We start from the raw sequence: 25,686 nt of genomic DNA, 5'->3' as shown, positions 1-25,686 counted from the left end.
TGCCTCTGATCTCCCTTTTCTCTTGATTCTTAATTATTCTCTGTAAGAATCCAGTGCCTGTCTCTTTTTTTTTTTGAAACGTTAATTAATTGCAGTTGTTTATTACACCTTGCCATGTTTCACACATTGCTAGGAGGAGATGAAACGATTTTAGGAATGCTGTCTCTTCTGTTCCTATAAGCCTTGCAGGGTAGTTTTATCCCAGATGGAAACTTTGTGTCTCTTTTAAAAGAAAGTATTCATTCATTTCTCTGGCCAAGACAAGTCTAAGTTGTGATATAGGAGTTGCAGCATGTGGGGTCTGGGACCATCACTGAGGATTGAACCTGGGCCTCCTGCTTTGGGAGCAGGAAGTCTTAGCCACGGGACCTCCAGGAGTGTCCCTGGACATTCTTTATGAAGGCATAGTGCTGTTGCTCTCTTACTGGACTGCAGTCAAGTATAAGCATCACTTTTACAAGCAGTGGGAACCCCAAGCATTTTTGTCAGCAAATTCACGTAAATGGTATGGAACCATACCTGCATTATTCCAAGGTATTCACACTCTGTTTTCATCTTTAAAAAATAAACTAGGGACTTCCTCGGTGGCCCAGTGGTAAAGAATCCACCGGCCAATGCAGGAGACTTGCGTTTGATCCTTGGCCCGGGAAGATCCCCCGGCCTCCCTGGTGGCTCAGCTGGGAAAAAATCCACCGGCCATGCGGGAGACCTGGGTTCGATCCCTGGGTTGGGAAGAGACCCTGGAGAAGGGAAAGAATTCCGTGGGCTGTGCGGTCCATGGGGTTGCTAAGAGTCGGACAAGACTGAGCAGATTGCACTTTTTCTGGGAAGATCCTACATGCCACAGGGCAAACTGAGCCTGTGCAACGCAGCTACTGAGCCTGTGTTCTCGAGCCCGGGAGTCACAACTCCTGAGACCCACGTGCCCTAGAAGCCGGGCACCTCCAACAATAGAAGCCATCACAGTGAGAAGCCACAGGTAGGAGTAGTGCCCGCCCCTTGCTGCGACTAAAGAAAGCCTGCAGGGACCAGTGAAGACCCAGCACAACCAAAAAATAAAAAATCTAGATTTACCAACCCCCCCGCCCTAAAAAAAACCTGTAAAAATAGTACAGAGGCGGCTTGTTTACCCCATTTCTAATTAATGTCTTATTTTACCCTGGAACATCTGTCAAACTAAGGAGCCAACACTGGTGCAGGGCTGTTAACTAAACACCAGATATGTGTGGATTTTTCCAGGTTTCACCTAATCCTGCTTTTCTGTCCCAGGGTCCCCTGCAGCCCACCCGGCTGAATTCATTAGCCTGTCCCGTCTCCTTCATCTCCTCTCGTCTGTGACCTTATCCTCCTTGATTTTATTAATGGCTTCGTGATATTAGGTACAGAGTCCCCCCGCCCAGTTGGAGTTTGAGTGATGTTGTCTGGGATTTGTGTCTGGGCAAGAAAACCCAGGAAGGTCAGTTGTCTTTCTCAACTCTGTCAAGGGCATCGCCTACCCACAGGCTGAGGTTGACCTGCACAAACCTGGGGGAGGCAGGAAATGGGTTTTTTCCCATGTTCAAGTAACAGCCTGGCTCACATTGTCGCAGACCGTTCTTCAGAATCTAGGCACTTAAAAGTCCACGGAGGCGAGGAGGTGGGCTGTCCAGCTGGTCGCCTTGGATGGCAGAGTACTGACTTGGATTATTTAGAATTTCTCTGTAATGGAACTCCATGCCTTCTCCGTCATTTGTTCATCGATTGTCAGTCTTTCCTTCGCATCCATAGGGACGAGTGGATGTGAAGCTGTGGATATTCAGCATGTGAAGCTCAAAGTGTCAGTGGCTCAGTCGTGTTCGACTCTGTGCGACCCCACGGACTGAAGCCCACCAGGCTCCTCTGCCCGTGGGATTCTCCAGGCAAGAAGACTGGAGTGGGTTGCCATTCTCCAGTGGATCTTCCTGACCCAGGGATTGAACTGGGTCTCCTGCACTGCAGGCAGAGTCTTTAGAGTCTGAGCCACCAGGGAAGCCCAGTTTCCTGTACGCTTGTTGCTCTCTATGGTGTAACACTAGAATCCAATACTGTGTTGCTCTTCACTTGGTTACTTGTTCTTTGCTGCTTTTGCCTGGACACCTTGAGGTCTGTTCTTTTTGAGAGCTGCTAAGTCATGTTATTGTTTAGCTGCTCAGCAGTGTCTGACTCTTGGCGACCACGTGGAGTGTAGCCCACCAGGCTCCTCTGTCCATGAAATTCTCCAGGCAAGAACCCTGGAGTGGGATGGAACACGGGTCTCCTGCATCTTTGCTTCTGAGCCACCAGGGAAGCCATCCTCAGTTGTAGAACCACTGGAGGAAAACTCCCATCTGGGGTTTGGACCTGGGAGGGGGATTCTGTCCTTGGAAGATCTAGAAGAGCAAATGTGACTCTGCTGTTTCCTTGGGACTCTTCCTCTCTTGTGGGTCAGCTCTGCTCAGCACACTGACCCGGGGGAACTCAGCATGCAAAAATGCCACCTTCCACCTCCGTGGACTGGCAGAGGTCACAGTGTTGTTCACGGTCCCTCGTTGCATTAATCTGCAACCCTCCTGGGCAGCAAATTTCACAATGGCCTGGGGCTCACTCCTTCTCACAGTTTATCCCAATATTTTTCTATTTCTTCTTGTTGTTAAGTCGCTAATCATGTCTGACTCTTTGCAATCCTGTGGACTGCAGCACTCCAGGCTTCCCTGTCCATCACTGACTCCCGGACTTTGCTCCAACTCATGTCCATCGAGTTGGTGATGCCATCCAACCATCTCATCCTCTGTCTTCTCCTTCTCCTCCTGCCTTCAATCTTTCCCAGCCATCAGTTCAGTTCAGTCGCTCAGTCGTGTCTGACTCTTTGCAACCCCATGAATTGCAGCACGCCAGGCCTCCCTGTCCATCACCAACTCCCGGAGTTCACTCAAACTCACGTCCATCGAGTCATCAGTCTTTTCCAGTGAGTCGGTTCTTTGCATCAGGTGGCCAAAGTATTGGAGTTTCAGCTTCAGTATCAGTCCTTCCAGTGAATATTCAGGACTGATTTCCTTTAGGATGGACTGGTTGGATCTCCTATATAGTCAAAAAAATGAAACCTGGAGCTGACTGTGGCTCAGATGTTGAGCTCCTTATTGCAAAATTCAGGCTTAAATTGAGGAAAGTAGGGAAAACCACCAGGCCATTCAGCTATGACCTACATAAAGCCCTTATGATTATAAAGTGGAGGTGATGAATAAATTCAAGGGATTAGACTTTTTTTTTATCAAGAGGCACAAATTTGAGGGAACAGACTCCTGACCTTTTTTCCACCGGTACCACAGGGAGGGTAGATTTTGAAATGCTTATAGGCACGGGGTCAGCTTTTCACCTTGATTGATACTGTAAAACCTGAGCTTGTCGTCTTAACATTATGGCTGTGGGACTTACTATGAAATTATCATATGCACACAGGTGATTATCATTTCAGCGTATCTTGAGAAGCCTTCTGTTTGAAATTCTAAGAGTATACATCATAGAAGCACACTGAAACCTTTTCAAGGACATTTTAAGGACAGTGTGATTTTCTTTGCAAAGAAGGGATGAGAGGTGTCTTATAGGAATATAGAAGTTCTGAAACAAATGTTAGCAGCAATCCTCAGTCTATAAGCCACTGGTTAAACACTAAACAACTTGTACAATTTCTCTCTAATTTTCCATATGTTTTACTATTTTAATTGTCTGAGTATTTTAATAATTTAGTTATTTATCTTTGCGTCCTTCTTTATCTGTATGCATGCGTGCTAAGTCACTTCATTCGTGTCTGACTGCGACCCCATGGACCGTAGCCCACCAGGCTCCTCTGTCCATGGGATTCTCCAGGCCGGAATACTGGAGTGGGTTTCCATGTCCTTCTCCAGGGGATCTTCCCAACTCAGGGATCAAAGCTGTGTTTTTTATGTCTCCTGCCCTTGGCAGGCGGGTTCTTTACCACTAGCACCACCTGTGAAGGCCCTTTATCTGTATGTGTGTATGTAAATTTCTTTGTATGTATATCTGCATGCATGTTTCATCAGCATCTACATATCTGTATCTTTATCTGTATCAATCTATATAATAGCCATATCATATCAGTGACTAGACTAGGTCATGTTGTTCCCACCTGGGTTTATGTCTGAATTGTGTCCATATTCATATCTCTACCTGTATCTTTACTTATGTACATACTATGCATTTACTGGAGCTTCCCTGGTGTCTCAGATGGTGAAGAATCTGCCATGCTGGAGACCTGGGTTCGATCCCTGGGTCAGGAAGATCCCCTGGAGAAGGGAATGGCAACCCACTCCAGTATTCCTGCCTGGAGAATCCGATAGACAGAGGAGCCTGGCGGGCTACAGTCTATGATATCGGAAAGAGTCAGATATGACTGAGCGACTAACACTTTTGTTTTCTTTATATATTTAAATCTGTGCCATTCTGAACTCTACATTTCCCAAAGTGTTGCCGCAAAAGCCTCTTTAAGGTTATCACAAATGTCCCACCAATGTCCATAAGTGTTATTTTCTGTGATTAATTCTCTCAGGAGGTTACATCCTAAGCATTTATTTTCCGTTCTATTACAGGGCATTATAAGATATTGACTATAGGTTATTATAAGATATTGAACGACTACAACAGGTCTTTATTTTATATATAGTAGTTTGTCTCTGCTAACCCAAGGACTTGAAACCTTCCAAAGTAAAATATTTCAACAGTAATATAATCCCTAAGACTTCAAGCACATAAGTTTAAAAACACACACACACCAAAGATAAACAAGTTTACTAATCAAAACAGTATATACATCAATCTACAAAACGAAATAAGGAATGCCCCTCTAGTGAAGCATGTGGGATTTATATGTATGAATTTGAAAATAAGCTACAGGTGCAATATCCCTCCCACTATCCTTCCAATATCCCTCCCTGCCTTTCCCTCTTGGTAACCATAAGTTTGTTTCATCTGTGAGTCTGTATCTGCTTTGTATATAAGTGCCTTTGTACTATTTCTCGAGACTCAACTTGTAAGTGATACTGTGTGTTTGCCTTTGTCTGGCTAAATTCACTCAGTGTGATCATCTCTGGGTTCCACCGTGTTGCTGCAAATGACATTATTCCATCCTCTGTTACAGCCGAGTAGTGTTGCTTTGTATGTACGGAGCACGTCTTTATGCACTCACCTGTTGATGGGCATTTAGGTGCGTTCTCTGTGTTCACCGCTGTGAACATTACGATGCCTGTATTGTTTCAAATTCGAGTTTTTGCCTTTTACAGATGTATGCCCAGGAGGCAGGCTTGATGGATTATATGGTACCTCTAATTTTCATTCTTCTAAGGAACCCCTGTTGCTCTTCTTGGGGTCTGCACCAATTTCCATTCCCAGCAGCCGTGGAGGAGGGTGCCTTTTCTCCACGCCATCTTAAGCATTAATTGGTTGCAGATTTTTTTGATGATGCCCATTCTGACCCAGTGTGAGGTGATAAGCTCCTTGCAGTTCTCATTTGCATCTCTTTTATAATTAACGACGTTGAGCACCTTTTCAGCATCTGTTGACCAACTGTATGTCTTCTTTGGAGAAATGTCTATTTAGATCTTCTGCCCATGTTCCGATGCGGTTGTTTGTGTTTTTCTGTCCTTGGGTTGTATGAGCTGTTTGTTTATTTTGGAAACTAAGCTCTTGTCCGTCCTGGCTCTTGGACGTGTTCTCTCTCATTCTGTAGGTTGTCTTTTCATTTCGTTTGTGACTTCCTTTACTGTACAAAAAGCTTTCAAGTTTGATTAGGTCCAGTTTGTTTATTTTTACTCTTATCTGTTTGCCTTTGGAGACTGACTTAAGAAAACATTGCTGCAATTTATGTCAGAGAATGTTGTGCCTGGGTCTTCTCCTGGGAGTTTTACGGTGTCATGTATTATAATAAAGTCTTTCAGCCATTTTGACTTTATTTTTATATGTGGTGTGAAAGACTGTTCTAACTTCACTGATTTATATGCAATGTCTTTATTTTTTGACTGGTAGAGGGTATATTTATAACTTATTTTCAGATTCATACATATAAATCCCAAATGCTTTACCAGAGGGGCATTACTTATTTTGTTTTATAGATTGATGTATATACTGTTTTGATTTGTAAACTTGTTTATCTTTGGTGTGTGTGTGTTTTTAAACTTATGTGCTTGAAATCTTAGGGATTATTTTACTGTTGAAGGTTTCAAGTACTTGCAAGAAAAAAAAAGAAAGACAATGGAATAATGAACCCCAAGTACCCCATCATTCAACCTTAACAATTATGAATGCCTGATCTAAGTGTTCCTATGTAACGCCATGCCCCCCCCAGCAAATCTCATTATGGGGACGTATGATTCATGTCATGACATGTCAGTCCACTTCTTTAAGATGAAAAAGCACTATTTTTTCCCCCATATGTAACAGTTGTATCTTTACTACCTCTAAAAATTATCAACAGTTTCTCAGTATCACCAACAATGCAGTCATGAAAGTCAGAGGATTTTGATTTCTTTTTTTACTAGTTTGCTAACTTACCCAAGGTCCATGCGTTGCAATAGGTTGATATATCTTTTGAGTTTTGTCTGTCTCTGACCCTCTGCATTTTTTCCTGCGAATTCTTATTGAAGGAACCTCTCTTTTTATCCTATGTGAAAGTAGGTTATAGACTCAGCAAAAAGTAGTACTCAAGTTATTTTTAAAAGAACCAGAGTGTTTCCTGTAATACTCAGTCTTAGCTTACCAGCTCCTTAGGGAGGAAACCTGCCTTACCCGAGCCATTGTTCTCCATAGAAGGAAAGCTTTGTGAGTATGGACTTGTGTGACTGGGTCCCTTCTGGGATCACTGGTACCCATTTTATCTGGTACCCATAGGAGAGGCAGAGATGGAGAGACTTGGATGGTAAACTTTGCCCCATCATTACAAAGGCATCTACACACACATATTCCTGCATTTTTATCCCCCTTTGCTAGCTCAGGTGCTGTGCTTAGTTCCTCAGTGGTGTCTGACTCTTTGTGACCCCATGAAGTGCAGCCCTCCAGGATTCCTCTGTCCATGGGATTCTCCAGGCAAGAATCCTGGAGTGGGTAGCTACTCCCTTCTCCAGGGGATCTTCCCAACCCAGGGATCAAACCCAGGTCTCCCGCATCGCAGATGGATTCTTTACCAGCTGAGCCACCAGGGAAGCCCAACAATACTGGAGTGGGTAGCCTATCCCTTCTGCAGGGGATCTTCCTGACCCAGGAATCCAACTGGGGTCTCCTGCATCGCAGGCACATTCCTTACCAGTTGAGCCATCAGGGAACCCCTGGCTGCTGCTGCTGCTGCTAAGTTGCTTAAGTCGTGTCCCACTCTGTGCGACCCCATAGATGGCCTCCTACCAGGCTCCTCTGTCTCTGGGATTGTCCAGGCAAGAACACTGGAGTGGGTTGCCATTTCCTTCTCCAATGCATGAAAGTGGAAATTGAAAGTGAAGTTGCTCAGTCCTGTCTGACTCTTAGTAACCCCACGGACTGCAGCCTACCAGGGTCCTCCGTCCATGGGAGCTCATGCTTAACCCAATTTTATCAATTTTTTTCTTTTTTAAGAAGAAATGTGTTGATTGATTTTTGGCTGTGCTGCTGGGTCTTCATTGCTACCCATGGGCTTTTTCTCGTTGCAGCAATGGATTTGGGGAGGGTGGGTGGACTTTACTCTCTAGTTTCAGAGCACAGGCTCTCGGGCAAGTGTGCTTCAGTAGTTGGGGCTCGAGGTTCCCAAACCTCCTGAGTGTAGGGTCAGTAGTTGTGGAGCACAGGCTTAGTTGCCTGGGGGTCGTAGTTCCCAGGCCAGCGATGAAACCCACGTCCCTTGCATTGACAGGTGGATTCTTACCCACTGGCCCAACAGAGAAGGCCAAATCTTATCAGTTTGGTTAATAGTCCATGCTGTGTATAAAATTCGCAAAAATAAAGACTAAACACTCGCAACGTAAGCTACACAATTATAGGGCTTCCCTGGTGGCTCAGCTGGTAAAGAATCCACCTGCAGTGCAGGAGCCCTGGGTTGGATCCCTGGGTTGGGAAGATCCCCTGGAGAAGAGAAAGGCTGCCCACTCCAGTATTCTGGCCTGGAGAATCCCATGGACCGTATAGTCCACGGGGTTGCAAAGAGTCGACACCACTGAGCGACTTTCACTTGCATCATTCTCATGGGGCCCCTGGTTAAGACATTTTTGTCTCCGGTGACTAACCGAGGGGCTTTCTCATCACTGTTGGTCTGTCTCATCCTTTCTCCACACCACGGGTTTCCTGAGACATGACTGATACATTGTAAGTGGAAGGTAACTTCCCTGTTGGCTCAGATGGTAAAGCATCTGCCTGCGATTCGGGAGACCCAGGTTGGATCCCTGGGTCGGGAAGATCCCCTGCAGAAGGAAATGGCAACCCACTCCAGGACTTTTGCCTGGAAAAATCCCATGGATGGAGGAGCCTGGTAGGCTACAGTCCATGATGTAGCAAAGTGGAAGGTGTCCAGTCTGAGGATTTGATACCCTTATATCTTGTAGAATAATTGCCACCATGGTATTAGCCACCATCCCTGTTATGCCACACAATTATCCTTTCTTATTTGTGGTGAGCACCTTGAAGACCTATTCTCAGCAGTTTTCAAGTGGAGGAGACAGTCCAGTGAGTCCCCTGCATATGAACTTTCAAGTTGCGAACTTTGAAAGAAGTGGGTGTATTCTAAACCCAGGGTGCTGCTTGTGTTAGCTGGGTCCCTGGGCTCACTCTGATGGACTTTGAAACAAATCGGACTTAAGAACGTGGTCTCCGTACAGGACGAGTTCATGGGTAGGGGACTTACTGTGTTGTCAGACCTTATGTCCTAACTGGAAGCTTTTACCCTTTGGCTGACGTCTCCCCATTTCCTCCATCCCCCAGCCCCTGACAGCCACCGCTGTACTGTCCGATTCTAAGTTTATTTCATCCTTCAGCACAATGGCATAGACCTTTTCAGTCAGTGGGTCCATATTTGAGAAAAAAAAATACCTCTTGGATTTCTAACTTGTAGAGAAAAAGAAAAGGGATGATGTTATTATCATTGATGTTGTCAAATAAGAGGGAATTTCCTTGTCTTGGCAGAGTGGTAAAGAATCAACCTGCCAATGCAGGAGACCAGGGCTCAGTCCCTGAGTGGGGAAGATCCCCTGGAGAAGGAAATGGCAACCCACTCCAGTATCCTTGCCTGCTGCTGCTGCTGCTGCGTCGATTCAGTAGTGTCCGACTCTGTGTGACCCCATAGATGGGAAGCCCACCAGGCTCCCCCGTCCCTGGGATTCTCCAGGCAAGAACAGTGGAGCGGGTTGCCATTTCCTTCTCCAATGCATGAAAGTGAAAAGTGCAAGTAAAGTCGTTCAGTCGTGTCCGACTCTTCGAGACCCCATGGACTGCAGCCCACCAGGCTCCTCCACCCATGGGATTTTCCTGGCAAGAGTACTAGAATGGGGTGCCATTGCCTTCTCTGATTCTTGCCTGGAGAATCCCTATGGACAGAGGAGCCTGGCGGGCTACAGTCCATGGGGTCTCAAAGAGTCAGATGCTACCGAGTTCATGCACTTGGGATTCTGTTAGCCTAGTATGCATGCCAGGCATGATCAGAAAAACTGGGCAAACTCTTTTGCCATGAGAGGTAGTAATTGTATTATTTTGGAAGCTCTGTTTTATACAAACTAGGCTTTTTTGAATTATGTCGGTTGTAATGCGAAGGAGGGTGATGTTGGAGACAGTCATTATTATGTTCTTGACCTCAAAGGAAGATGGAATTGACTTGTATAAGGGAGCACTTCAGAGCAAATAAAAAGCGAAAACACGAACAGGAAAATCTCAACGACTGTGTTTCAGAACAAAGTGCTGAGCAAAATGCAGCAGCTGCTGCTGCTGCTGCTAAGTGGCTTCAGTCGTGTCCGACTCTGTGCGACCCCATAGACGGCAGCCCACCAGGCTCCCCTGTCCCTGGGATTCTCCAGGCAAGAATACTGGAGTGGGTTGCCATTTCCTTCTGCAATGCATGAAAGTGAAAAGTGAAAGTAAAGTTGCTCAGTGGTGTCTGACTCTTAGCGACCCCATGGACTGCAGCCTAGCTTATCTAAACCTGGACAAAATCGAGTTGCAGCTGGAAAACTTGGTAGATGAGGATTGAGACAGTGTTCAAACATTGGATGCCTGGAATACGATTTGCACTTCTATAGATGAGCACGAATTGGGGAGAGCTGCCCGTTGCTGAGAAGTGATTGGCATCAGTGGAAACCATAGAGGCGTTCTTTGCAGAGTTTCTGACGCCTTGAAAGTGGTGTTGTGTTTCTGTACACTGTTGCATTGATGGATTAAAATTAGATTCTTGAGCAAAATAAGAAGTGCTAATGTTCTGTGAGTGATCACAAGATGGATTTGTGTGGGGAAAAGGTGTTTTTGAGACATGCTATTGTTAACCTCAGAGGTTCAGATTTAATATTGCTGACCCCAAAGAAGGCAGTGTAAGATCTGTGATAAGTGACCACATTATAACTTACTTTGTATTATCATTTTTAATTTCTCTAAGACCTGGGCACCTTCTCCCTTTTTTTATGATAAAAGGATTGTGCAGAAACAGTGATTTCCATTCACGTGGTTATAAATAGCAGTACACTGCCTTGCTTCAGTTAAACTGCTGATACCAACTGCATAATGGTCCCTCACAACCTGGATGCTGCTGCTGCTGCTGCTAAGTCACTTCAGTCGTGTCCGACTCTGTGCAACCCCATAGACGGCAGCCCACCAGGCTCCCCTGTCCCTGGGATTCTCCAGGCTACACCCTAACTAATACTTAACAGTTTGTCTCTAAAACTGGGTCCTGACGTTTGCTGTTTTTTTTTATCTTCTACAAACATTTCTTTAGTCTGTATGTTTGCTACAATGGATAAGTATTTCATCGTATTCAGTTTGTAGTTGGTAAACAGGAATGCTTTCCTTTTCCCATCTGTGTTTTTAAGACTCTCTCTTATATGTTTGAAGTGTCGATGCCGTGGCAACGATGTGTAATCTAATGGCTAGAGCAGATTTAAAATGAGTGTCTGAACCACAAGGAAAGACAGAGGTGAAGAATCTGGGCTCTGGGATAGTAGAGGCGAGGAAAAGTCAGTTCAGTACTCAGTCATGGCAGAGAGCTTTCTTTCTTTTTTCCTTTTTTTTGAGGTTATTTTGTTTTATTATGCTTTGCGAGGCGTTTGTCATCTCCAGCAATTCCTTTACCATGTTTTGTTTTAATATATATTATTTACTTTTGGATTATTATATCATTTATTTTACATTATTAGTTTGGGATGTGCTGGGTCTTCCTTGCCGTACCAGCTTTCTCTAGTTGCGATTCACAGACTTTTTATTGTGGTGGCTCGTCTCGTCGTGACTTCCGGGCTCCAGGTGGACTCATGGACTCAGTACCTGTGGTTCAGGGGCATAGTTGTCCCGTGGCCCGTCAGATGGCAAACGGGCTGAGCTGTCCCGTGACAAGTCAGATCTTCCCTGACCAAGAACGGAACCAGTGTCCCTGCATTGGCAGGTGGATCCTGAACCACTGGGCCACCAGGGCCGTTGCTGGGAAAGAGCTTTGGATGCTCGCGTGCAAACTGTTCCCAGGGGCCATCTGGTTCCCATTCTCCTTCCATTTCTGGCGGGGTCCTGTATGCAAGTGGCTTCTGCAGGGAACACACCTTCTGGCTTCATGCAAATGTGTAGAGGGGAGTTTTTTGTATAAAGGAAAAATACAATGAAATAACCTGGTTGAAAGCAAACCATCCTGCCCGTGGTTAGAATGTTGTGGTTCCAGGATTCCAAATGTGTGTCACACACACACACACACACACACACACACCTGGAGCAATTTTCTTCTATTTCTTTCCAGGATTAACACTTAGACACTAAAAGCCAAAAATCCAGAAGCCCGACCATCTCATTTAGAAGATAAACCCGGCCCGGTGAGTCGACCTGCCCTTCTCCAAAAGATATGATGCGTTCCCAACCCCGAGGACCTCCGAAGGTGACCTGGGTTGAAACTGTGGGCTTTGCAGATGGCATGAAAGATGAGGTCATCGGAGCAGGCTGTGATCTCACATCCCTTTAAGAGGGGCAGACGCCACATGCAGACACAGACAAGGCAGGGTGGAACAGACAATGCGTGAGGGGAAGATGCTGATGTGAGTGCCTGGCAACAGCTCCGAGTCAGGGAGCGCCCACCCTGGCCAAGAGCCTTCTGATTCTAGAACACAGCAGGGACCACCCTCCCAGGGAATCTTCAAAGGCAGGGAGGGCACCTTGAGTTTAGGACTTTTGGCTTCCAGAATCAATAGTTCCTACTGTTTTTTTTTTTATTATTAAAAAAATTTTTTTTTGCTCACCGAACATTTTTAATTGAAGTATAGTTTGCTTTAAAATGTGCTGTTCGTTTCTGCTGATACATACATCCCCTTCCTCATTTTATTTTTATTTTTGGCTGTGCTGGGTCTTTATTGCTGCACCTGGGCTTTTGCTAGTTGCAGAAAGAGGTGGGGGGTGTCTACTCCCCAGTAGACTTCTGATTGCAGTGGCTTTCTCTGGTTGAGGGGCTCCAGGGCAGCGCATGGGCTTAGTTGCTCTGACGCCACGTGGGATCTTCCTGGACCTGGGATCGAACCCGTGTCCCCTGCATGGGGGCCGCATATCTGCTGCATCACCAGGGAAGCCCTCATGAGGATCACTAGGATGGCGCTCTACCCTTAAAGAGCATCACCTGTCCCGGGGCGAGGATGGGTCCCCCTTCCTTTTTAATCACAGCGCTTACAGGGGAGGCAGCTTCCTGTCCCCTCGACTGTGAAATGAGTGGGTTGGACCCATCCCCAGGTCCTCTCCAGCTCTTAATTCTGCCTGATTCGAGAGCGGTGATCATTGTAATTAAGACTCTCCATGTGAATAGGGCTCGTCGGACACCGTGATTATCGAGACCACACGCTGTGGGGATTTTACTCAGTGTCTTGGCGACCGGGTGAGACATCACAGACATATTGGGAAAAGGGCGGGGCTGAGGGGGAGCGGTTTGCAATTTGAACTGTGCCACTGAAATCGAATGCAGGGGGATGGACATCTTAAGTGACAGCCAGCCCGTCCCGACCCTGGATCCTTAAAGCTCAGGGTGGCCTTTATGTCAGGAAATCAAAACTGCCCTGAAATTAACCCTGGACAGAGAGGTGTTAGTTGCTCAGTCATGTCTGACTCTCTGCGACCCTGTGGACTGTAGCCCGCCAGGCTCCTCTGTCCATGGGATGCTCCAGGCAAGAATAGTGGAGTGGGTTGCCATGCCCTGCTCCAGGGGATATTCGTGATCCAGGGTCTCCTGCACTGCAGGCAGACTTGTTACCATCTGAGCCACCTGGGAAGCCCCCAGAGATGTAGGGTTTGTCCTATCTCATCTTCAGCTTTCTCTCCAGCGTCCAACACTAAGCAAACAGGAGCTGCCACGTCGGTTTGCCCCCGTGTATTTCTCCACTTGTAGCTCACGGATTGTAAACAGTTAAGCAAATAGCAAACCTTTTGACTTAGGCGTGTTTGCACGAGGTGACCCGCTGTCCAGCCCTTCACGCCTTCTCTCTTCTCTGCTCCCCGAGGATGGTATTTCTTGACCTTGATCAACTGGATGGATGGGAACGTGGAAAACAACTCCCAGTCGCCGTGAGTGTCAGAACCTTTAGAAGTGCAGTCGTGTGTTTTAACACGCTGGGCAGTCCTGGGCGGGCATCGGACTTGCCGTGGGGGTGGCTAGATAAGCGGGAGACACCGTCTTGGTCTTGGAGTCTTGTGGTCTGTTGGAGGACTCAGATGCTAACATACGTTCAGGTGATATCATTCCTTGAATCAGGGTGACGTCGTGTTTATGGCCCTAGGGGAGAACAGCCAGGAGGGGGAGTGCTTCTTTAGGCCGAGTTCACGGGACGCCTTCCTAAAGAACTGACACCTGCCTGCTGGGAGGGTCTTGAACAGATCATGAAGGATGGGGGCATTGGGGGTCAGAGAAGTGTAAAGTTTAGAGCAGCTGCTGAAGACTCCTTACTCTTTCATGGCCCATGAAAGAGTTGGAGGGCTTCCCTGGTGGCTCAGATGGTAAAGAATCTGCCTACAATGCAGGGGACCCAGGTTGCCTTCCAAAGGGGGTGTTCACTGGCTATGTGTTGAAGAAAGGAGCAATTGTCAGGCACCCTATATGTATTCACTGAGAGAATGAAGAAATCAAACGTAGCCTGTTAACAAGTGTTAACAACCGAGGCATCACTGTCGGACTTGTAGGTGAGTCAGAGAGGCTGGAGAGACCACCTCTGTCATTGAATCAGTTTATGGTCGGAGCAGCTGGCCACAGAGGCAAGATGGGTCTTCTTTGATGGCTCAGCTTGTTTATAGACCAACACGATTTACTAAAATATAGGGCTTTCCCTGGTGGCTCAGATGGTAAAGAATCCACCTGCAATGCGGGAGACCTAGGTTCAGTCCCTGGGTCTGGAAGATCCCCTGGAGAAGGGAATGGCAACCCACTCCGGTATTCTTGTCTGGAGCATCCCATGGACAGAGGAGCCTGGCGGGCTACAGTCCACCACAAGGAGTAGGACACGACTGAGCCACGAACACTATTTTGTCCATTTAGGTTATTCTAGAATATCAAGCAGAGTCCCTGTGCTATACAGCGGATTCCCGTTAGTTATCTACTTAATACCTAGTATCAATAGTGTATGAGCTTCCCTGGTGGCTCAGCCGGTGAAGAATCCACCTGCAATGTGGGAGACCTGGGTTCGATCCCTGGGTGGGGAAGATCCCCTGGAGGAGGGCAAGGCTACCCACTCCAGTATTCTGGCCTGGAGAACCCCATGGACTGTATGGTTCATGGGGTCGCAAAGAGTCGAACATGACTGAGCAGCTTTGGCAGTATCAGTGGTGTCTGTCTGCTAGTGCCAAATCTCCCAGTTCATCCCACTCACCCGCTCCCTGTGGTATCCATAACATCTGTTCTCTACATCTGTGTCTCCTTCTTTTTTCTCAATAAGATCATCTCTACAAAAAAATTTTTTTCAGATTCCGCAGAGAAGTGGCATCCTCTCCAGCCTATTTTTTTTTCAACTATTCTCGCTCCATTTTTGCAAGTCGTAGATTGAGTAAAATGAGTACCCTATTCAGCAACCACCCACGAGCACAGACATCTTCCATCACCCATCCCACCCCCACCCCCCAGCTTCATTCATCCCTTCTCAGAGCGTCGCGATCCACCCGAGCTGAGACGCTCGGACATCCGCTGCTCTTGTTCTTTGTGTGTTTCCTGTTGTTGATTCTTCCCAGCCGCTCCTTCAGCCTGGACTACCCTTGTATTCCCCTCTCCCCTATTGTTTGGGGAAAACTGTGCTCACAGACTCAACAATCCTCTGACCCCAGATGTGTGGGTTCCCCTACTCCACCAAGTCATGGCCTGTCCCCCAATTCCGTTCAATGTGTCACTAATTGGAGTTAGCACAGACCCCACCGGTGAAAGACTCAGCCCCATGAGGCTGCTCCCTGACCCCCAATTCTTCTGCCAGTTGCAAGCAGAAGGTCCTTGCAGTAGGTTGCAAGCCGATGACCCTCTGCTTTGCTTCAACTTCCCTATAAATCGAAGGTTCCTTTACCTTCCTGAGTGGTGCTAGTGGTAAAGAACCCACCTACCAATGCAGGAGACTAAAGAGACTCGGCTTCCATCCCTGGGTCGGGAAGATCCACTGGAGGAGGGCATGGCAACCCACACCACTGCTCCTGCCTGGAGAATCTCATGGACAGAGGAGCCTGGTGGGCTACAGTCCAAGGGGTTGCAAAGAGGGGGACACGACTGAGTGACTAACACACACAGTTCGGAGCTTTGTGCCAGAAGGCAGGGGCAGAGAGTTACATGTATATTTTCGCTATTTCACATGCGGGCATCCTTTGTCCGTCGCATGAGGCTACGGGTCTGCTCCTCTCACACCCTCCCCTCTCTCCGACAGGCACTATTGGCCCCCCTCTTTGGTACTCACCCGTTTCTACCACTGTAGCCAGGCCACCTCTGACACTTCCCAGGTGTGTGAATTGCAATAGCTGATTTTTCCCGTTTCACTTTTCTCCTCCTCGAAGAGGCTTTATACGAGAGTCCCTGCTTGTAGAGATGGTTGCAACATAGGCCGAGGAATCAGTGAAAGCTCACTGAAATGCAGGCACATAGTCAGTACCAGAGGCAGGTTTTTGTATTATTTATCTTTGACCTTGTGCTCCTCCTTCTCAGCCTAAAATAGCTCACAAAGAAGGGCTGCGTATGAATGACTCTTAACATGAACCCCACATTCCTTTCCGTGACCTATTTGGCTTTGCAGAAGGAGCTTCCCTGCCTGCCTACAAGCTCCGTCACGTAGGGGTCTCTGAAGACATCGCTGCTGGTATACCAGCTGTCTTTAGGTTTCGTGGTCCAATCAAGCAAAGTTAGCACACGGCCACTGCCCCTGCCTTCTTCCCACGTAAGGTAGGCTGTACACCGTTGCTTTCTTCTTAAAAAATATTAATTGATCTGTCTATTTTTGGCTGTGCTGGGTCTTTGTGGCTTCACAGACTTTGTCTAGTTGCCGTGCCCGGGCTTCCCATTGCGTTGGGTTTATCTTGTCGTGGACCGCAGGCTTAATAATAGCTGTGGCACATGGGCTTGGGTGCTCTGTGACACGTGGAATCTTCCCTGACCAAGGATCGCACCCATGTCCCCTCATTGGCAGGCGGATTGTTATTTCATCTCCTGCTTGCTTCCCTTTCCGTGCTCGCCCAAACTCGAAGGCATTTTCACTCTTTGGCTACATGTGTAGGTTGAAACGTTTTTCTGCTTTGCCCTCACAAGGGGGTGTTCATTGGCTATGTGTTGAAGAAACGGGCAATTGTCAGGCACCCGATACGTATTCACGGAGAGAATGAGAACATCAAATGTTGCCTGTTAATAAGCATTAGCAACCGAGGCATCACTGGTGTACTTGTAGGTGAGTCAGGCTGGAGAAACCACCTCTGTCATTGAATCGGTTTATGGTCGGAGAAGCTGGCCACATGAGGCAAGGTGGGTCTTCTTTGACGGTTCAGCTTGTTTACAGACCAGCACAATTTACTAAAATATATGGACTTCCCTGGTGGCTCAGATGATAAAGAATCCGCCTGCAATGCGGGAGACCTAGGTTCAATCCCTGGGTCTGGATGATCCCCTGAAGAAGGGAATGGCAACCCACTCCAGTATTCTGGCGTGGAGAATTCCCTGGACAGAAGAGCCTGGCAGGCTACAGTCCACGGGGTCAAAAGAATCAGACATGACTGAGCAACTGGCACTTTGATACATGAATGGATCATTCAACATCCTTCTGGGATTTGTTTCTAAATGTCTACTTATCTTTGAAGATCTCTGCCGGTATTCGTGTCCCGTGAATTTTTAGTTTCTTTTTCTATATTATTTTAAAGACACTGTCATAGAAAAGCTTTATCAAATTTCCCATTCTAGTCCACACCTAGAAAATTTAGAGGGATACGGTTTAGGAACGTTAAGGATTTTGGACTTTAATCCTTTTAAGTCTTACGTGAAAGCTATAAATGTTCATTGCAGCATTGTTTCTTTGCGCCATTTGCGGGATAACGACTCTAGTACTTTTTAATTTTGTTGTAAAGATTGGGTTCAAAATTAGCAAAGTGAATACGAAATGAATTTCTTGAGAATCATCAGAATTCTGGGATGTTCTCGGCAGTGTAGAACTGTGTACAATTGATTATCTGTATTTTCAGTTACTCTTTAAATGCTAAGGAAAATTTTTCTCTGTTTCTCCTCGCTGGATTTTCCTAATGCTAAAAATGAAACAATTTGAGCATTGCTTAAAGTTGGGAGCCAATCCAAGACAGAAACACATGTTTTATTAAATATGCATCTTTTCAAAACCGAATGTGGTTTGGAAGATTGTGACAGAAAAGAGATAAAGTCTGGGTTAGATACATTAGGGTGCAAATTAAGATGATTTATGTTAATTGGAACATTTATCTGCACATTCAGACATGTCTGGGACACCCTGCTCAAACCTCGAAATAAGTACAATTCTCATCTGAGCATGCATTTTACTTAATTTGTTTAGCTACTCATGAAAGTCTATCAAAATTCAGCCTCTCCCATTTTTCATTTAGAAATTCAGCAAGTCACTGAGATCCAAAAGACAGTTAAATGATGAATGATACTAGTTTTTTTTTAAATTTAAAAATATCTCTGAAATATCTTGTGGTCTTAAAGACAGTTTTTATATTTTCCCCTTTCTGTATATGTGTGTGCAAGAAGACAATACATGATGACGGACACCAGATTTTTCTTTTCTTTTGAACTTTTTTATTATTTTGTATTGGTGTATAGCCAATTAACACTGTTGTGATGGTTTCAGGTGAGCAGCAAAGGGACTCAGCCATACACATACATGGATCCATTCTCCCCCAAACTCCCCTCCCATCCAGGCTGCCACATGACATGGAGCAGAGTTCCCTGTGCTGTCCAGCAGGTCCTTGTTGGTTCTCCTTGTTAAGTACAGCAGTGTGTCCATGTCCATCCCAGACTCCCTGACTATCCCTTCCCCCATCCTTCCTCCTGGTGACCATAAGGTTATTACAGAGTCTTGAGCAGAGTTCCCTGTGCTGTCCAGCAGGTCCTTGCTGGTTCTCCATGTTAAACACAGCAGTGTGTCCGTGTCCATCCCAAACTCTCTGACCATCCCTTCCCTCCTCAGCAACCATACCAAGTCTAAAAAGAAACGATACAAATGAACTTAGAAAACAGAGACTCTCAGACTTAGTAAACAAACTTATGGACACTAGAGTTTGTTTTTAAACAAATCTCTCTGAAATATTTTAGGTTTTAAATATGCACTTGTATTTTCCCATTTTGTCTATGCGTGTGCTGGACTACATGCAGATACTGGTCACGAGTGATGTGGAAACCTCAGGCCCCCTTAGCTGTAATCCTGGCTCCGACTTCTTGAGGGCTTCCCTGGTGGCTCAGTCGGTATAGAATTCGCCTGTAATGCAGGAAACTTGGGTTCGATCCCTGGGTGGGGAAGATCCCCCAGAGAAGGGAATGAGAACCCACTCCAGTATCCTTGCCTGGGGAATGCCATGGACAGAGGAGCCTGATGGGCTGCAATCCACGGGGTCGCAGAGAGTGGGACACCAGTGAGTGCCTTTCACTGCACTTACTTGAACCTTATTTATTTGGCCGCAGTCGGTTTGCTTGCTGTCCATGGAGGCTTCAGTCTTTGTTGTGGCCTTGGAGCTCTTGTGGGGAACTCTTGGGGCATTGGGGCTCTTGTTGCAGCTTGTGGGCTCTTTAGTCACTGCATGTGGGATTTAGTTCCCTGACCAGGGATGGAACCAGGGCCCCTGCATTTGGAATGCAGAGCCTTAGCCATTGCACCACCAGGAAAGCCCTTGATATTTCTTTTCTAGTATCCTCAAATCTTTCGCAAAGTGTGTGCTCAATGAACATTTCTGAAATGAAATAACTTAGGATTTCTAGGCAGTGTTTTCTGTACAGCATTTGTTGTTGTTCTTTAGTCGCTAAAGAACAAGTTCTTACAGTCGCTGGACTGTAGCCCGCCAGGCTCCTCTGTCCATGGGATTCTCCAGGCAAGAATACTGGAGTGAGTTGCCCTTCCCTCCTTCAGGGGAATCTTCCTGAGCCTGGGAGCAAACCCACATCTCCTGCATTGGCAGGTGGATTTTTTACCACTCAGCCACCTGGGAAGCTCACAGTATTTAGCTACCAGGGAATAAAATCATATTTGTACCCTACTGAAAAGTCCTAGCTTCATCAACGGTGTCTTTTATGAAAGTACTTATGTCCCTGTTACCTTATGTTCTAGGTTTCTGCTGGACCTGCTGCCCAGAGCCATCTGGAATGGCTGTGAACACCTCTAGGAAACCCCAGGTCTTCGGTCATAGAGATGACATTATTTGGAGAAGCTTCCTTGAATCGTTGTCATAGAGTGGAGTAGACCGTTCTTAGCTTCTGCATCGAATATTCTGCTAGAGGTCTGTATACTTTGACTTATGTGTTTGCTGCATCCTAAGACGCCAGCAGCGTGACATAAGATGTTCATGCTAGGATTTGCTAATATACCAGTAACTCATCAATATTGGTGAAACTTGAGAACTCAATATCAGTCATCTCAAGGGATTTTTTTTTTTAATCTGCACTGGTTCTTCATTGCGGAATGCAAGCTTGGTAACTGTGGTACACTGGCTTAGTAATTGTGGTACACGGGCTTACTAGTTCTGGTACACGGGCTTAGCTGCCCCGAGCATGTGGCATCCAAGTTCCCCAACCAGGGATAGAACCCAAGTCTCCAGCATTGGCAGGTGGATTCTTAACCACTGGACCAGCAAGGAAGGTCAGGTTTTGAAAGAAACTGTCACCGATGAGTCAATAACATAATAATTATAGTGTAAGTTTTTTTACAGGTGGTATCTATATGGTAGCTTATAACTTTATATCCTATACAGTGAAACTGCATAATAAAATGTAATTTCTTACTAATTTTTAATGAATCAGCAGTTTGTTGTTATATTTATCTGTTTTCAAGACATCTGTAATATGTCCTCCAGCACAAATGTAATAGACCCATCGATACTTTTCTTTCCCCCCGCCCAATAAGTGATTTATCATTTTGGTAGTTCTTTGCTGACACACACACACACACAACTTGTGAAATGGACACTGAGCTGTGGGTGTGAACCAAGGCAGGACCTCTGATCAAGGGAAAGAGAAACAGAGCCGGTTTGTAAATTGTGATATGTAATCCCGCTATGTTATAATAGCTCCTAGTCCATGGATGCTTGCTATTCCGATCCGAATCACTGGGGCACTGAGGCTCTTTGGTCCTGATACAAAGTAACCTTTGATGGAAACCGTGTCAGGCTGAGATTCTCACAGTCTGGGGACTGAGAGGGAGACAGAGAGAAGGTATTATTGCTCCACCTGATAGAATGTGTCTTGATAGTCTGACTGCCCACTTTGAGCCCTACACCGCCATTAATAGCACGGTGATCTTGGGTGAGTTCCCTAATACCTCCTTCGTGTTCTTTTTTTCCAATTAAAGGAGATAATGCTGTCTTTTGCGCTCATTGAGAGGATGAAAAGAGTCCGAATGGGAATTCCCTGGTGGTCCAGTGCTTAGCACTTGGTGCTTTCATCACCTGGACCGCGGGTTCCATCCTTGGTCAGGGCACTAAGATCCGAAAAGCCAAAAATGAAGAGTCCATCCATGTGTAAAGCAGTATGTTTAAGGTTGACCCACCATATATATATGGGCTTCCTAGGTAACTCAGTGGTAAAGAATTCTCCTGCCAGCACGGGAGATGCAGGAGACTCCGGTTCGATCCCTGGGTCGGGAAGATCCCCTGGAGGAGGAAATGGCAACTCGCTCCAGTATTCTTGCCCGGAGAATCCCCATGGGCAGGGGAGCCTGGTGGGCTACAGTCCATGGGGTCGCAAAGAGTCTGACATGACTGAACACGCACACACACACACACACACACTATACACGTTTAACATTGACCCACCATAGACACGTTACCTACTGTAACAATTCCTATTACGTTTGGACAAAGACACAGCTTGATTCTGGGCAAAGGATGTGTTCTCTGAACTCAAGGTAGACGTGGGTCCAAACTCTGTCTTGCAACTGGTGAGTTGTGAGACCTAACATCTGAATATCGTTTTTCCTAAAAGTATTTAAAATCAATGTGATGGTAACTGTCCTGCATGGCTATAGAAGGGTCAAGAATAATGAGTGCAGCTAAGATTGTTTGTTTCATACAAATTCATTTTCACGAATATATTTGCCCCGGCGATATTTATGACATAGTAACTAATGGTGGCTACGTGTTACCAGTGATCAAAAAAAAAAGAAAAAGAAAAATGACAATGAACCTCCCTTCCTACAACTGAAGAATGGGCTGAGTCGTTAGCTTTGAAAGCCAAACATCAGTACCGATGTCCTCTAGGGTTGAAGTGCATTAAATTGAGGGTTGAAAGGTTTATCCTCTCTTCCTACTTGCTGTCTTCTTGCAGAAGTAAAGTGATGACTCAATGACAAGTGCGTAGTCTGTCCATATGTCTCACGGGTGGTGGTGGGGTCACTTGCTTTGGGGTGATCCTCAGTTAGAAGTGGGATTGTTGACAGTCATCCTGTAAAGAGAAGACTCCAGCCTGAGCTGACAAGTAAAGTACCAATTGGTCCGAAGATGGTTCCTGACCAAACAGGGCCTGGTTTTGCCATAGGAGAGTCAAGACACATGGACCGCTTGAATCTTGCCCGTCTGACATACTGCTGTTGGAGGAAAAAAAAATCTCTGCAGGTTGAGAAATAGTCTCTCAACTAAATGATGCCTAAGGTGTTGCTGCTACTGCTGCTAAGTCGCCTCAGTCGTGTCCGACTCTGTGTGACCCCATAGACGGCAGCCCGCCAGGCTCTGCCGTGGGATTCTCCAGGCAAGAACGCTGGAGCGGGTTGGGCTTCCACAAATCAAATTGTGCAAGGAGCTGAGTTGCCTCAGTCTTGTCTGACTCTTTGAGACCCCATGGACGGTAGCCCACCAGGCTCCTCTGGCCATGGGATTTCCCAGACAAGAATACTGGAGTGGGTTGCTATTTCCTCTTCCAGGGGGGTCTTCCCAACCCAGGGATCAAACCCTAGTCTCCTGCATTGCAGCCGGATTGTTTACTCCTTAGCCACCGGGGAAGCCCAGGCAAAGAGTTTAAATCCTTAACTTAAATAAACTAGATCAAACATAGACATGAACTAAACTGATCGTTCATTTTCAATGAAAATTTAATGGCGGCCCGAGGAGTGTAAGTGGTAAGTATTGATACATTGCTGACTTCCAATGGTCTCAGTTTATTCTGAATTCTCAAATCGCCCGTGGACTCGTGCGGTCACACAGAAAAGCTACAGTTTGCGGTAATCACTGTTTTGGCGTCCTTTCTTGATTGGTTGCTTGAATTTAGGAAATCGGTTCGGAATTACTTGATGTCTCTACCCACCCCGGTTTTTCTAATCACAGAGAAGAAGGCTTAGAAGAAATGTCATATTGATTTTGACACAACGATAGCATCTCTTTCACTGAGTGGATTTTTCTCTCTCTTTCTCTGTGTCTCTGTTTTATGGCAACAGGGGAGAAATGTGCTGAGATGGAAAAGCAATCAAGTAGATTTTCATGGAGGCATTTTTAAAAGCATCTTCTTAGAAGGACGATGTAATGGTAAGTATGAAAAAAGTAAAGATTGATCTCCGCTGGTTTATTTTCCTGAAGCATTTACTGCCTGGTTAATTCACATCTAGCAGTGCTTTGAAATTACTTTGGTGGGGACCGTGGTTTTCTTTAAAAACAGAAAGAAAAAAAATCCATTTCAAATTCAGCACAGTGCAGAGCAGCGATTTCAGCCTCCTTTGGCGTGTACAAGGGGCATGCCTTGTGAATTTAGGATTTCGTAATAATCATTTGTTTCTGCAAATAGCCCCAGTGCAGAGTCTATCTCATTAATGAGACAGCAGGGTCAATCCTCTGACTCAGCTTGTGTATATTTCTTCCAAAATGGACCCTCATCCCACTTTATCCTGCAGGAGCATCTCAAGCTACTGAGATCTTTGAATGGCCTCAATGTATCTTTGTATCATTTTTGCGTGCAGCCCTGGGGAGTGGAATACTAAATACCAGATGTACTTTTAATGCAGGGTGGGGGCCCACTGAGGCCCCGGAATCCTTTTCTTTATCAGAAATAGAGCACAGCGCAAAGAAGGGGAAATGGAGAGAATATTTTGATGGTTGTGAGCTCGCAGTAGTGAAGGTACTTTACAAGTCAAAACTGACACACTTACCCCCCTCCCCCCATGCTTAAAATTTAAAATGAATGCATGCATACTTTGTCCAGAGTTGGGTCCAACTCTTTGCAACCCCGTGGACTGTAGCCCGCCAGGCTCCTCTGTCCATGGGGATTCTCCAGGCAAGAATACTGGAGTGGGTTGCCATGCCCTCCTCCAGGGGATCTTCCCCACCCAGGGATTGAGCCCAGGTCTTCCGTGTCACAGGCGGATTCTTTACCATCTGAGCCACTGGGGAAGCCCTTAAAAGTATGTCAGTATACTAAAAAGAGCATGTCTTAATGTATTTCAAGTAAATAGTTGAGGTTTTCCATGACTCAGCTGTCCATTCAAGCCCTGCTGATATATATGTGATTATTGCTGCTCTTTGTTCAGTCAGTAAGTCGTGTCCAACTCTGGCTTTTAACTGTCTGTTTCCCATTTAACCACTTAATTTTCCAGTCTTCACTCTAATAAACCTCAGTGGTTTTCCGGGATTTTAGGTGATTGTCAAGGTCATGTCCTTCACTGGACTCTTGCTTTCAACAAACTAGATTTGCAAACTCCTGTTCCTATATCCTGCCATAAGCAAATGCTAGGTCGCTTTCTTTTTTGGCTTCCCCGAAAAACTAATTTGTAATGAATAGGTAGGATGCAGTCCATGGGGTCGTAAAGAGTCGGACACGACTGAGCGACTTCCCTTTCACTTTTCACTTTCATGCATTGGAGAAGGAAATGGCAACCCACTCCAGTGTTCTTGCCTGGAGAATCCGAGGGACTGTGGAGCCTGGTGGGCTGCCGTCTATGGGGTCGCACAGAGTCGGACACGACTGAAGCGACTTAGCAGGAGCAGCAGCAGCAGAATGCCACCCCTGTTTATGCGGTTAACATGGAAATGTGAAAGATAGCAGATGAGGAAACACATGAACCCCAGTTCGCTCTTTTTATCTTGAGTAGACGTACCTATTTTATCAAAGGAGTTGTGTGCACACACATTTCTCATCAGGATATACGGCTCACCAATCAATAACAGCACATTAATCAAATTTGTTTCTCTTGTGAATTCTGAAACTTTTTTTTTTTTGTATTGTCATTTTCTTTTTGGAGGAACATCAGATATATGTGACCAAGGCGTGAGGTTGCACAAGTATCGGGTCAGCCGAAAAGTCTGACACCCCGAGGAACTCCTTGTCCAGCCTGATACGTGTCTTCCTTCTCATAACACCAACCTTTAGAACAACCCTATGCAGTTCTACTTGTCATCATTTCAGCAGCCACCCTGCAAGGAGCATTCAGTGCAGTGAAGCAGGCCGTCCTGGTTTTAGAACCAGGCGAGGCGGTGGTTACTAGGTTTGGAGTTTGAGCTCTAAACCGCACAGCTCTGAATATGGGCTTCCCGTGTGGCTCAGCTGGTAAAGAATCGGCCTGCAGTGCGGGAGACCTGGGTTGGGAAGATCCCCTGGAGGAGAAGGGAAAGGCTACCCACTCCTGTATTCTGGCCGGGAGAAGGGTTGCAAAGATTAGGACACGACTGAGCGACTTTCATTTCAGACCATGAAACCCATAAAGGAACATCATGGAAAGTGCAGCAGTGAAGGGCTTTCCCAGGCGGTGCTAGTGGTAAAGAACCCGGGCGCCAGGGCAGGTGACCTTCGAGACTCAGGTTCGATCCTTGGGTCAGGAAGATTCTTCTGGAGGAGGACTATAGTCTATGCAGTTGCAAAGA

The 25,686-nt window shown here is 46.1% G+C and overlaps 1 long non-coding RNA gene across 1 annotated transcript in view; it reads left to right on the top strand.

Annotated features, from left to right (window-relative positions):
* LOC138986396 (uncharacterized) overlaps positions 1-25,686 on the top strand; it is a 93,287-nt gene that overhangs the window by 19,733 nt on the left and 47,868 nt on the right. Inside the window, exons 2-3 of the long non-coding RNA XR_011463242.1 lie at positions 19,962-20,130; positions 23,274-23,361. This is a non-coding gene — a long non-coding RNA (uncharacterized lncRNA). The remainder of the gene's footprint in view (positions 1-19,961; positions 20,131-23,273; positions 23,362-25,686) is intronic.

This window comes from Bos mutus, chromosome X (assembly GCF_027580195.1).
Source record: "Bos mutus isolate GX-2022 chromosome X, NWIPB_WYAK_1.1, whole genome shotgun sequence".
Lineage (NCBI taxonomy): Eukaryota > Metazoa > Chordata > Mammalia > Artiodactyla > Bovidae > Bos > Bos mutus.
The sequence above is the reverse complement of the archived record's forward strand: the minus strand, read 5'-3'. Positions and strand labels throughout refer to the sequence as shown.